Genomic DNA, 13,882 nt, shown 5'->3' on the forward strand with positions numbered 1-13,882 from the left:
AGCTGTCCATATCTTTGTTGAGTGCTACATAAAATAATATCTCACCCAGACTAAATTATTGACAATAAAAGTAGGATAGAGGAGACAGTGCTTAGGAAACTTGACTTCCGCCCAAAAGCCGCAGAATGTGCTTCGCATTAAGAGGAAGAGAGCCTGCACTCGGACATTCTCTCGCTGAAACAACATATGCGAAAAAAAAGTCGACATCAAGTGGCATGGGTAAACTAAGTTGAGTTTGCATGAATAAACAGGGCGAGACCAGGAAAAGAACTTCCAGGAGTGTGGGCAGAAAGAAAAATATATGAGAGCAAAAAGGAGCGTAAACAGTTTGGAGGCCCCTTCGTCGCAACCTATTCGAGCGATCCCAAACCATTTGAACGCAAAACACTTGTGGGGGGAATGAAATTACATTAGGAGCACACATCCCTCTTGTTCTGCATGTCATTATGCACTGAAGTAATGAAAACAGTTTTGTGGCCAGACCTTCATTGGAAATCCAGTCTCTCTCCCAACTATTAGCTCAAAGCCCCAAAGTGTGCATGGTGTCAGATGTGTGTGTGTGTGTGTGTGTGTGTGTGTGTGTGTGTGGTTTTTACAACTGTGCATGGGTTCCTGACCTGTGTAGTATTGGGCTCTTAAGAAAACAGCTGTAACAGTGTCAGTACAGGAGTCTAAACCTGGACCAAACCAAAACTCCAACAGACCCATCAGAACTCGTTAAACTGTTACTTCCGTCCACCAAAACCCCACTTTAATACCAAAACTCCTACATGGGGAGCAAGCGTCCCCATATACAGTAATTACACCCTCAACATGTAGCACGTCCAACATTGCATGGGCTGGAACATTGAGTATTGGATTTAAAGGACCTCTGGGAATAAGAAAATGTAGACAGATTGAAGCTGAAAAGCTGATTAAACTAAACTGTTTTCTTTATAGGGGAGTAGACACTGTGCAGTGTTTGGAGGAGAGAGAGAACAAGTGTATATTTTGGATGTCAGTCCTATTCAAAAAGCCCTGGTCGCCGGTCCCATTGCACTCGGTAGATTGCAGTGCCTCAGTTTATACTCCACCCTGAGGCTTCCCTGGATCATCTGATTTTCCATGCACTCCAACTAAACCCCTCCAAACCCTCCCAACCCTCCAACCTCATTCCCAACTTTTCCACCCCACTCCAGGACTTTGGACAGAGACATTCCGAATTCCCTTTCCAAACTTCCTCCCGCCACTCCCTGCGGCCATTATCTCCTAACAAGAGGTTAATGGCAGTCACGGATCGACGCAATCGGCAGCCCCTCTGGCCTCGCTGCGATTAATCCCCGGCCATAAATCTGTTCGTCCAGGGATGCAAGCCAGGCACTGTGGCAGGGTGAAGCTTCCTCAAAAACGACCTCGACAGCAAAGCAGCTGCATCACTGTCAAAGTCAATAGGTCTCTCTGCTGACAGCAGCCATCCAAAAATTAGGCACAATCAGTATTTTTCCAGACTAGCGGTGCTATTATGTAACATTCATGTCACATTCTGTAATATCACATATCTGTCACATCACAAATACAAGAGACCGGTAATGATGTTAAGTTTCATGCTAAACATACTTGTAGATGCAGGATCAACTGCTTTACGTTTGACTATTTACATTTCACTTATACGAGTTTGGCTGTGTACTGTGTCCCTATGGGCACCAATGGAAATGCTGGGAAAAGTGCGGAGTCGGTTTATGACCACAGTTCTCATGCATGAACTAACAGCATCATGTGGAGTGAGACAGCTTTTAGCAGACCCACCGATGTGGAGTGAGACAGCTTTTAGCAGACCCACCAATGTTTGTGTTTAGGATCTTTCTTATGGTGTTACTTCCGCCAGTGTTGGGAGTAACGAGTTACAAAAGTAATGTAATTACTGTAATATATTGCTTTTTGCTGTAACGCAGTAATGTAAGGCATTACAAAAAACTATTGGGTAATATTTTATTTACTCGGTACAAACTTCAGTAACGCGCATTACAATGCATTTTAACCTGAAATTAAGTGGTGTTATGTTTTGATACATATTCGCAAACAACTGAGCAAATAGCAGAACGTATCTCCTGTTACTGGTTGAAGATGACTGTGGCTGGCTGCAACTGACTGGATGGACATAAGCCTACATTCATTATTTTCAATTTATCAGAGACAACTAGGATATGAAGAACAGTTAAGTGCACTTTGTGTGTGAAACCGAAAGATCTCTATACCTTGCGAAATAGCACAATTAATTTAATGACACATCTAGAGCGGTGCCACGCATCTTTTTGATTCTTGATAAAGCATAAATGCTCTTCATGTCAGCTTCATGCTGTGAACTTGAATTAAAGAGAATGAAGAGATAGAAATGTAAAAAAGATGGGGACTTGGACTTAGGTCGCAAAAACAGTGACTTCAGACTTGACTTGCGACTCCACTCAAAAGACTTCAGACTTGACTCGGACTCGAGCTTCGAGACTCCTGAACAAGCTGTATTTCATGCAATTATTGCTTTTTTTATCTAAATTTATGTATTTCTATTTTATTTTACTGCTACATATACTTTGTGAAACGTATAATGAGCGGCATGGCCCCTTTGCCATAATGTGCAATGTAACGCATTCTCACACTCACAGATATAAATGCATTGACCATGGCGACAAGAAGTCCTCCCGGAGTTGTGCTTTTATCATTACTTTCGGTTACAAAAAACTGCACAGAGGAAATAAGCGAACAGCTACATGCAAGGTGTGTGGCACCAGGATAAATTATGCCTATTCAACAACGTCTGATTTCATCAGGCATCTCCAAACGCACCCAGATAGGTCAGTCACTTAGGCCTAGCATATATCGTCACAGGTGACAAGCTAACCATCGCAAAGTGTTGTTCTAATGCTGGGAACAGGCAGGGATGTGCAAAAATACATCAGAATGTATTTCAAAATAAAATACCTAATACCCTCATTTTTAATGTATCAAAATAAACTACAAAATACAGTAACCATATTATGTATTAAAATAAAATACTGTATTTTTGTATTTAGAAAATACTCAAAATACTTTTTTCAAGGAAGTATGGAAGCACTAGCCTAGAAATCGAGACGCGCCCCTAGCGGCAGATTACAATTACATTTGTTACATAGTTTTTGGCTGGGCTCTGTTTAAGCCTTCAGAAGACATATTTGTACTCAACATAGGCTCTTGATTTATTTTCCTTACTGAGATAAGTAGAAACACTCTCACAAAAAACAATGAACAGAAAATAAATCATTTCAGGGTCTGAACAACAGACCTTACAAGTCTAAAAAATCATTTTGGTTCTCATTTTCAGAGCACCTAAACACCTTGTGGGAATATACAAAGATTTTGTAAATATTTTTTTCTTTATTCTCCATGATCTTTTTTTTTAAAACACCAATTTGACTTGTCTTATGCAAATCTTTCTTTCATTATCCACCTGAACATGGGCAAAATGCACCATTGACATCAATATGTTTTGTATAGAGCTACCACAGGTTACTCTATACAACCACAGGTGGCAGTGTGGTGACTCTATATAAAACATATTGATGTCAATGGGGCATTTTGCCCATGTTCAGGGTGGAAAATAAAAAGAAAGATTTGCATAAGACAAGTCAAATTTGGTGTTTTCAAAAGGGATCATGGAGAATAAAGAAAAACCTATTTAAAAAATCTTTGTATATTCCCACAAGGTGTTTGGGTGCTCTGAAAATGATAACCAAAAATAGATATTGCATATAGATTTTGCATAGTTATTAAGTAAGCTTTAGTTAGACTTTAGACTTTGCACTTTGCCTAGCATTTAAATCAGGGCCCTACATGTGTCACAGAGTCTCTTCCCTGTGCAAATGAGGATCATGAGGAGTTCAGACAATAAGGCAAAAGAATGATGTGTGTCACCACAGTGGCTAGGGGTGTGACTGCTTGAGGTCAAGAGCGGGACACTCAGAAGCAAAGCAAATTGGGATGTGAATTCTTCTCTCACGCAGCACCGCAACAGAAATACAAAACAAGTCACCCCCTTCCAGTCCTGTTTGTGATGGATGCGGTAGGAAGCGGAGTCTCAGCTGGGCCAAATAATCCCTCAACGCATGCCTCCGATCCAGAAGTGAGCGGTTGAGTTCACGCCAGGACAGGACGGAAACAGGACAGGAGGACACAGACTCCCTTAGTGAAAAAAAATAAACAATTTATCTGGTGCAGAATCAACAGGGCAGTAAGATGGTGACCTGTCTCCATATAGTGTCATGGCGTTCTCTCTCTCTCTCTGTCCTTGTTGTGACCCCACTGTGGAGTCGTTTGCACCAAATCCAAGAGAGATATAGTGCCCACAAGTCCACAACTATTATCCCGTCAGCTGGCTAAACCTTTGCAGCACATCAGCAGCAGTAGTGCCAAGTCATGACCTCCCACACCACTAGTATATAAATGTGGAACATGCAGCTAATGCATGGCTCAGAATAGAAGGGTGTTTAATTTAAATAAATGTGAAATATATTATAAATGTACTTTTTTGACAAAAGCAAACCTATTGAAATGATACTGCGCTGATACTTAACAGTCGCCCGAGCATGACTGGTGCCCGTGTGTGGCTTAACAGGTAGGCTGATGGAACAAGCACTGTCAACATCAGGCACTGTGCACGATGTGTTGTTTACTGTAGACCTGCAAGTAGTCATGCTAGTATCCAAGGGTACACACATCCTTTGAGCACCTCCCCCCCACACCCTACACACACACAAGTCACAAATCATACTGAATTCAGGGCAGCTTTCTCAGCTGCCCTGCCTTTTTGTTCCCTCACCAACCACCGTTTCTTTCTGTCAAATCACATCAGCCGTGACGGATATTGCAAAGTAACCACATTTTGCGGCGGCTGCCCACAAGCCAGACGAGCTCCAGAGTGTGTTATTGAAATCTTTCATCATGGTTATTGGGTCATGAGAGCGAGGTTGTCCACCCCTCCGTATGCTCCTGGTGCCAATGAGAAGGACATCGAAACCTACAGACCAACCTTTCATATGAAAATGAGAGACCTCTTCAGACATGCACAACATATACACCCACAAACAGGATCAAAGGGATCCAAGCCACCTACCCACGAACAGGATCCCAGGGATTCCTCGTGGCAGGCTGGGATTTGGACATAGGGGTGGAAGCTCATCGAGATCTGGGTAAAATCTCATTTCACCTCCTCATTTGTCCCTGACGACCCTAACACTTCTCTAAAAGCTCTAGATAAGGTCCACCTTACCGGACAGTTTAGTGAGAATTTGTAGCGTTCTCAGTGTGTTGCTGAAAGTCTGCAAAAAATCCAATAACTCTTAATTGTGACGGTACTTACCATGCTAAAGTTGCAACCACAACTCTAAAGACAAAAAAAAAAGGTTAAACAAAGAAAAAACACAGAAGTGTGAAAAGGAGGGTGGCAGATAGTCCTTGGCAGCAGACTGGCTCTGGTGAATGTTTGCGGCTTGAGGGCTTGGAGACGTGTGAGGTGGTGCAGGGTTAATCCCCACAGCTGGCGGTCCTTGGCGAACAAACGGGCCCCTCACAGGACGACCGGCCGGCCCTTCCAGCCCTCTCCGCCCCGCCTGGTCACATGACGATGCAAAGCAGAAGACACAAGGGTCCTCTTTCTCAGGGGACCACACAGCGCATCACTAATTGATGGTTCTGCCTCTCAAATATATTCATACACACACAGACACAAACACAATAAACAAAGGTGGCCTGGGAGCGCAGTCAGGGACCTCTGTAGCTGAACTGGGAACAGAATCGGCTGTTCCTATTTCTGCCGCTTTTGGAGGGGTGAGAGCTTTTCAGCGGGTGACATCTCACAAAAGTTGTTTCCTCATGCCAACTTAGAAGATTGGCTCCGTTAAGCATTCACCCAGACACAAACAAGTGAGCACTGGCAGTGGAAGAATAACAACTGATGATGACCTATGTGGGAAAAGGAAAGATTCCAGAAACAATGTTGATCTTTTTCCATTAGTCATAGCTACCCAACTTGTTGACTCTGACCATTCTTAACATACTTGACTGCAACAATATTTGATCGATGTTCTAAGCCCAGTTGGACATAATTCATATCCATGACTCTGGCACAAATTTGACGGAGAAGGTATTGCATCTTTTGAAAAAGGTCCAAGTGGGAACTGTTGAAATGCCAAGAGATAAGATCTTTTCGGAAACTCCTAGAATGGAGTAATTGTTCAAACAACTCACTAAGGACCCAATAGTCCAACTGGTTCTCACCATCAGAAGTGAGGGAAGTCACTCTGACAGGATTGAGTCCTTTTCTTCACTGGAGGTAAATCCCAGAGGTGTTGGCAATGGGCTAAAAATATGGTTCTCTGGAGGCCTCCGACGTGTTCAGTCTAAGACCCTTCCAGTCTGACAGGAAATGCACAAGAGGCCAAACCCCTCAAACCACCAAGTGAACAAGGCCCCATGGGACTTTGGGTTCGACACACACCAGACCACAGCATTTAGCAAAAAAAAAAAAAGAAAAGCTTTACCTAATTACAGGCCATTTATGGACAAAGTGTTGTTCTATTTAAATACACGACAGAGCGCAAACACAATGATACAGAAGCAAAGTGGCATGGCTGCTTATCGTGAGTTTTACTGGGCTCATTCCTGGCCACCTGCGGCCTTGACGGACCACAAACTCCATGAGGGTTCCTCAGCTGGGAATAGATGGCTTTCGAAGGGACATTAACAAAGACCACAAAGTGAGGCCTTGAGCCACTCAGCAAAGGGGGTTGAGAAAGAACGGAGAGTCAATCATGACAATAACAAAATTAACAACATCCGCAGCGCTGAAATGTTCTGGAATGTTCCTCTGCTGTCAGCAAAAACTTGCAACATGTTCCAATTCCTTAAAGATGAATGGATGTTGGATTGGGAAACTCGCATTCTCCCCGTTTTTCGTTTCTTACATCTACAAGAATGAGGGTGACCTAACCACTAGATTCCATCTTCCTATCTCACACGTTCCACAGCATTGTTATTGCTTCCGCGGTCCAAAAATAGAGCGAGAGATAGTCTTTATTTGGTGATGTAAAAGATAAGAAATAAAAAAACAAAACTCAGACATGTGCTTCCATTCCTCACGTCAGAGCGCCACAGTTATTGAGTTTGCAGGCAATGAAAAACCAAATACGGACATATCGCAATATCTGTTCCACAGTGTTATTTAGGGACAAATTTCCAGACAGAAATTAAATGTAACCTCTGAACTAAATTACATTTGGGATCAGGATTGTCCACCGTGGGTTAAATTTAGTGCAGCCTTAATTCATGCCCTTCCTGGCGGGATACATTAGCAATATGTCACCTGATTACTGATAATCATGCGGTGCAGGAATAATGAAACGTCTCCTCTGGCTCCCATGGTTCTGCATAAGTACACCACATGCGATAGACAACAGAGTCCTTTCAGAAGCAGCAGAACTGATTGGTTTCTTTGCCAGCAATCTCACAGCAGACAAGCAGAACCCCCCCAAACCCCCCACACACACACACACACACACACACACACACTATCATTCAGCTGGCAAACGTGATCTTCCAGCACACAGCGAGGGTGAGAACACTGGAAAGAACACGGTTTGCCTGGAGCTCCAGGTCTGTGTTGCTGTGCTCTTGGACACTGCCCATTCTACTGCTCAGGAAGGTAGCCTGCGGAAGGCTAGGCTTTGTTTGTCCCTCTGAGGCCTAGGTTGGTGCTAATCAAGACTGTACCCACAGTCATGGAGCGGAAGAGAGAGGGAGGGTGGTGGGGGGTGGAGTATGTCTGTGGGTGGAGGGTGTAGGGGCTGACCATGGCTGCAACTTGACACAGATTTCCTACATTTAAGTGCAGGTGGGCAAATAGGGACATATGCAGACACTGCCTGCAAGTTCCTAGCATACATGGATTGTATTGGTCAATGTGTATTTTTTGAATGCAATGCTTGGCTGTGAAATGTTTTGCAACACAAGCAATGTTTTGAAATGTCTGCAACACACACACACACACACACACACACACTCTTAAAAGTAAAAGAAACTTGGCCCACAGAGTTTCACAAACTGCTCAATGCATTCTGTCCTAATGCAAAACCGTGACATCTCAGCACCAAGTGAACTGGAGCTTTAGAATGTCTGGCATGTGGAGGAGACTGTGAGCCATGGAGTGCAGTTTAAAGGATCTGGGAGTCCTCCCTTTTCTCCTTCTTGGCCCCTTCTTTGTCAACCCCCTGTCTTTATCAACAAAACAGAGCATGCTCTTCATTTCAGTATGTGGTGAGAACAAGCTGCTCTGCACATGAGGAAGTTTCACAATAAGACAACATCAAACACTGTGTGGAATAGGTACATTGTAAATAGAATTTAAAAGCAATTCTCTTTCTTGTCCGTTTTCGAAAACATATGTCACTGGATACAGACATCTATCTAGTGTAGAAGACTAGTCTAGGATAGAAATCCAGTGGCCTAAAGATGAGACTAGTCTAGGATAGAAATCCAGTGGCCTAAAGATGAGCTTAAGAACACAGTTTATAACCATTTACGTCTGTCTCCTCAAACAAACAACATCTGGGCCAAAGATTTTCAACTGGATAACAGGTGATTCATTAGGATAAACTTACTTCAAATGTGCTAACTAGCACATTTTTCCACATTTTAAAAGAGCACCGAGAGCCGCTGGTCAATCCTCCCACTGAGTCCAAATTTAGCCAAGTTGATTCAGCAGGTGATGCATCATCAGGGAAGAATTTCCTAGTTTGCTGGCAAATAAGCATCATAGTGCATCTGTTTCTACTCAACGAAGGCCAGAACATCGTATCAATTGGTTGTGAGCAAGCGTAGTAAACAGACAGCCAATGGGGACCCAACATGGTGTGCTAGGTTCACAAGAATATCTGTAGTGCGATACAGCGACAGACAGACAGACAGACAGACAGACAGATAGATACTTTATTGATCCCCAAGGGGCAATTCAAGTAAAGTAAACATGAAGGCTGGTGTTGCACAATTCACTGATACTAAAAAGGTATCGCAATACCTTGAAATGATTAGGCTAAATATGTTATGATACCCCATTTCATTAGTACTGATTTTTTAAGAATACAATTTTAATCAGGTTGTAATAAAAACATATTTGCAATTAGGGATGTAACGGTATGAAAATTTAACCTCACGGTTATAGTGACCAAAATTATCGCGGTTTTCGGTATTATCACGGTATTTCTAAAAGTGTGTTCAATATGTTCAGAAAGCACTGATAGGCCTACACAAGCTGAAATAGTTTCAAAAAGTGTCCCGTTCACTTTTTTCTTCATGTTAAATTGGCTTAACTTACCCTACCATAACTTGGAGTTTACTATTTCTGTTATTTGGATGCAATGAGTGAGACCAAAGTAAGCGTTAAAAATAAAACTTTAGGCTACTGTATTCTCCTGATAACGTGAGTGGAATGGATTTAATGTGGACGTGAACATAAAAAGACGCAGAGTGGCTACATGATACAGTGCACATATTGCGGTGAAAAAGTTCCGCCTTTTAAAATCAGGTGTAGCCTAATCCTAATCGTGAAGTTAAAACCATCAATTAGACAACAGAATCAGTAGGGTACCAGTTTTGTTCCATTGTACCAGGCCTACTGTATGTCAAAAGCAGGCTTGGATGAAGCTGGGAAGGATTAAACACACGGTTTCCACACCGCGGTAATCAACAGTGATAATCATGATGTTTGAAATGAAAACGGTAATTATTATAGTCAACATTTTTATCGTGGTTTACCATTATACCGGTAATCGTTACATCCCTATTTGCAATCAGTTTCAGTTCCAAGTTCTGTCATTTAGGCCTATTATGTCTATTTACTGATTTAGGGTTTTTGCAGTGGTATGGTTTCAGTATTGGTATTGAGATATTTAGGCATGGTATCGTTATGAAAGGCATAATTGTGGCATTGTGACAACACTAATGAAGGCAATGTCTTCCTTGCATTATAGGACACAGTGGTAACAATCCTGACCTATACACATCAGCAGATGGCCACAGTCTTCAAAGACCAAATGGGTTCTGTAACTTCAAACTCTTCCGGGGGAAGTTGAAAGGAAGCTCATGGGTAATATGATATGGCTTCATATCTGTCAAGGGATACCTGCACATAGCGTAAAAATCATGCTGTTACGAGAACTCACATAAATCTGTGGCCTGAGACTTAGCGTTTTTTCTGTACCTCGACAAGCTTTTTAAGGCTTTGTGTAGCCCATTCCAACAAGCTGGTCATCCTTCAAAGAAAGTATGCACATGAAAGCTGCAGAGTTTTGTACTGATTGTTTGTTTACTAAACTGCAAAACCTCTGGGATGGGACATACATGTGTTAAGCAGGTTCTAATTTATTGTGAATGGCTCCTCTAAATAATGCCGTCTGCTTAATAAATAAATACTGGGAAATGGATCCAGACAGACAATATTTCGTGAGCTGCACCGACTGGATAAGGGTTTCAGTGTAAAAGAAAAGAGAAGGATTTTGCAAGTAGCGAGTTCAATCTCTCCGTGCAACAGGTTGACAGCTATCTGACCAGGGATCAGGAAACCAGAGGGGAGTGAGTGTGAAGGACCCAGCGTGTGGTTCAGCACTCGGGCCAACCTGGGGGGCTGCCAAAAGGGAACTGGGTGTGCCCCGAAAGTCACCCCCCACACACACATAGTTAGCACCATTCTCTCATGGGGCCTATTGTTCAAGACAACCCAAACCGCCCAGTCCCGACACACACACACACACACACACACACACACACACACTTCCCTCCGGTTCATTTCATAAATACTCCACACCTACAAATCAGAAATTTGTGTGACAACTAAAACTGGAAAGGTGTAGTGCTGCTGGGTAGCCTACTTCCACGGCATACCCATGTGTTTTCCAAGAACAGGGTACAGTAGTCATGGGGGTCGTAGGATACTCACAGCAACCAGCAACATGACCTCTTCAACCTTCTGCAGCGCAACCAGCTCTTCCCACCCTCATTCCGTTTCTGTATTGTCTATGCTTAAAATGAACTACCAGTGGAAAGACTGACACAGGGGCTGGCGAATTGCCTTATTTCGAGGGAGTGAGAACCAGTCAGCTGGAACATTTACTTCAACTTACATCACGCTGAACCTTTCAGCAATATCTCCTGCCATTTACTCTCTTGCATGCGTCATCAGATGTAGCAGCTAGTTGCTCCAGGGCCCTGTGTTATCCTGTTCTAGTGATTTCTTGGGGAGAGAGAGGGGGGGGGGGCATATCCCATCCTGGGACACAGCTCTGAGGCACATAGGCCTACATGCATGTCAGGAGACTCTTAGGATTTTTGCTGCATAGCTTAATATAAGCTGTGTTATATTGACTTTGTAAAAGTATTGCAATGCCTTTAGAAAAGTGTTTGAGAAATTTGTAATTTGAAACAAATTGCTTGAACTATATTGTGGGCTACTACACTTTACTGCATAAATGTAACATTGTGGACATGAAACTGCACTTTACTGTATTGTATTTTTGTTTTATTATTGTTGTTTTTAATGCAATATAACCACCGTTTCAGGGCCCATAACTGCAGTTATTTTTTGTAAGGGTGAATTTTGTCCAACCAGGGAACTAAATCGGGGCGGTGGTAGTGTAGTGGTTAAGGAGCTGGGCTAGCGTGCAGTAGCCTGAAAGTTGTCGGTTCAATTCCCGGCTTCCACCGTTGTGCCCTTGAGCAAGGCACTTAACCCCGGGGACAATGTGATCTCTTGTAATATAGCTGACATATGTAAGTCACTTTGGTCAAGAAGTGTCTGCTAAATGCAATGTAATGTAAATCATAATGCAACTCTCAGTGCCATTTACAGTATAAGAGCAAGTGCAAATGACGTCTGTGACTTTCCATCAGCATCTCTAAGACAGGTCAAACCAGTCCGAAGGTACAGGTGCCATCTAAAATGTCTGAGAATGCCTTCCTCTTGTGGAGCACTAATGTGAAAATCACAAAGGCCTTGGGCAAAAATCAGGTTGACAAGCCAGAAGTAGGCTAAACTCCCACATTTCTAATTCTATTCGAAACGAGAAATCTGTTGTCGAGACAAAACTCCATGTTCATGTGAAGGTGCACGTCAAGAGACTGATGTACATAACTGGAAACATGAACTCTTCAACACGGATAGATGACATGCCACCGAACACGAGCAACGAGCTCAGCTGTTAGAAACAGGTCAGCATCGTTAGAAAGAAGTACCGAAACGCCACATTCACTAACGTTAGAATGGAAGTGCAACCAAGTAACGATACTAATGTGATTCCTTCTTCTCCATCTCAATTCCTTTCAAGTTTTCAACAAAGATTCTTTCAGCAGAATTGATTCACAGAAAAGTGATTTGAGACAGGTAGTAGTTTCATAAGGACCATAAAATATCTAAAACACAATAAGTCAGCATGAACCAACTTTTAGTTGGACCAAACGAAACAAAGTGGATAGACGTTAACGTTAGTCACGTCAGATACTTTGTTACTCACCAAACAATGGTTCGAAGTTTACCGATGACAGCCCCCGATGAAACTCCAAAAAATAACTGTTGCATTTATATTGCCGACTCTATAATTCCACGCGTCGGCCCGTCAAGGATCACAAAGTTACGTGTAGAATCCTAGCAGTGATAGCTCTTTTACTTGGGCTAAATGACAGTCATACTCATCTAAGCACCCTCTCAAAAATGCACGGCTTTTTTCAAATGTTCCCACTGCGCATGCCCACAGAGACTGGCTGGAGCGTCCGGTTTCGTACCTCTGAAGTAAAGCTTTCTGTGTAGTTGAATTCGCACAACAGAGAGTAAAGTAATAACCTAACATCTAAGTTGTATTATATGCCATGCGTAGTGACGAGAAACTTACTGTAGCCTATATTGCAACCAATGCATGTAGTCTTGGAGCTTATTTTAAATGAAAGGAGAGGGTGGGTCAAATCTCCCTCTTTTCTGTGGAAGACCATTTTTTGGATCTCTCTCTCTCTTTCTCTCTCAATCTCTCTTTGCGTGTGTAATCTGCTTTAAATTGACTCATGGAACATCTCTCTGCAGCCTTGCAGTGAACAACTCAAGTGATTTAGAGATGCCAGTACATGACAGCAGTCAAAAGCGTATTTTATTTCCACTTTTACATATGTGTCTGTTACTGTTCCTGTCTCTGTTGATGTTTCAAACTTTTACACACAGTACAATTTATATGGTATGCTTAAATAAAATCACACATAAACTGCAAAGTTGCAGAATAAATACTTGCATACCAAATGTCCATCACCACAGCAATCGGAAACAGTGCATTCCTGCCCGATGAGTCACACTTAATTTAAGAATGCCATGAAGAAAATGGATGCACATTGCCTATAACCTGGGCCACGTTGACAACATATCATGGACAGGCACGTGCAGGGTTAAAATGACATATTTGTTTGTCTAAGAATACCTGGAATAAGGTGAATTTGTTACCATTAAGAGTGAGAGCCTAATGGTTCATTCCTTATGTAAAATGTCCATCCTAGTGCAGGCTACCCTGCAAAGTGTAATGTAATGAATGAATATTGAATAATGAGATGGCAGTGTTGTTTACAGGGTAACACTATTTGTAAGATCTAATTTGGGATTAATTGATTAATTAATAAGATCAGGGCACATGTTTACACTCAATCTTGTTAGTATTATTTTTTTCTGGTGGTAGTCCAACAAATAAACTTGACTATAGTGATCACAGTAGAAACACACCTTTCAGTGGTTAACACCGAAAATAATTTTGGAAAAAATAGTGAAAAGCTTTGAGTATAGTTCTTACTGCTGCGC

At 42.3% G+C, this 13,882-nt stretch overlaps 1 protein-coding gene across 1 annotated transcript in view; it reads right to left on the minus strand.

The window, feature by feature from the left end:
* Window positions 1–12,773, minus strand: part of LOC125299248 (pleckstrin homology domain-containing family G member 3-like) — a 68,875-nt gene extending 56,102 nt beyond the window's left edge. The window contains 1 exon segment of the mRNA XM_048250443.1: window positions 12,567–12,773. The gene's annotated coding sequence lies outside the window, so the exon portion shown is untranslated.
* Between the last annotated feature and the right edge of the window lie 1,109 nt (window positions 12,774–13,882).

This window comes from Alosa alosa, chromosome 8 (genome assembly GCF_017589495.1).
Source record: "Alosa alosa isolate M-15738 ecotype Scorff River chromosome 8, AALO_Geno_1.1, whole genome shotgun sequence".
Classification (NCBI taxonomy): Eukaryota; Metazoa; Chordata; class Actinopteri; order Clupeiformes; family Clupeidae; genus Alosa; species Alosa alosa.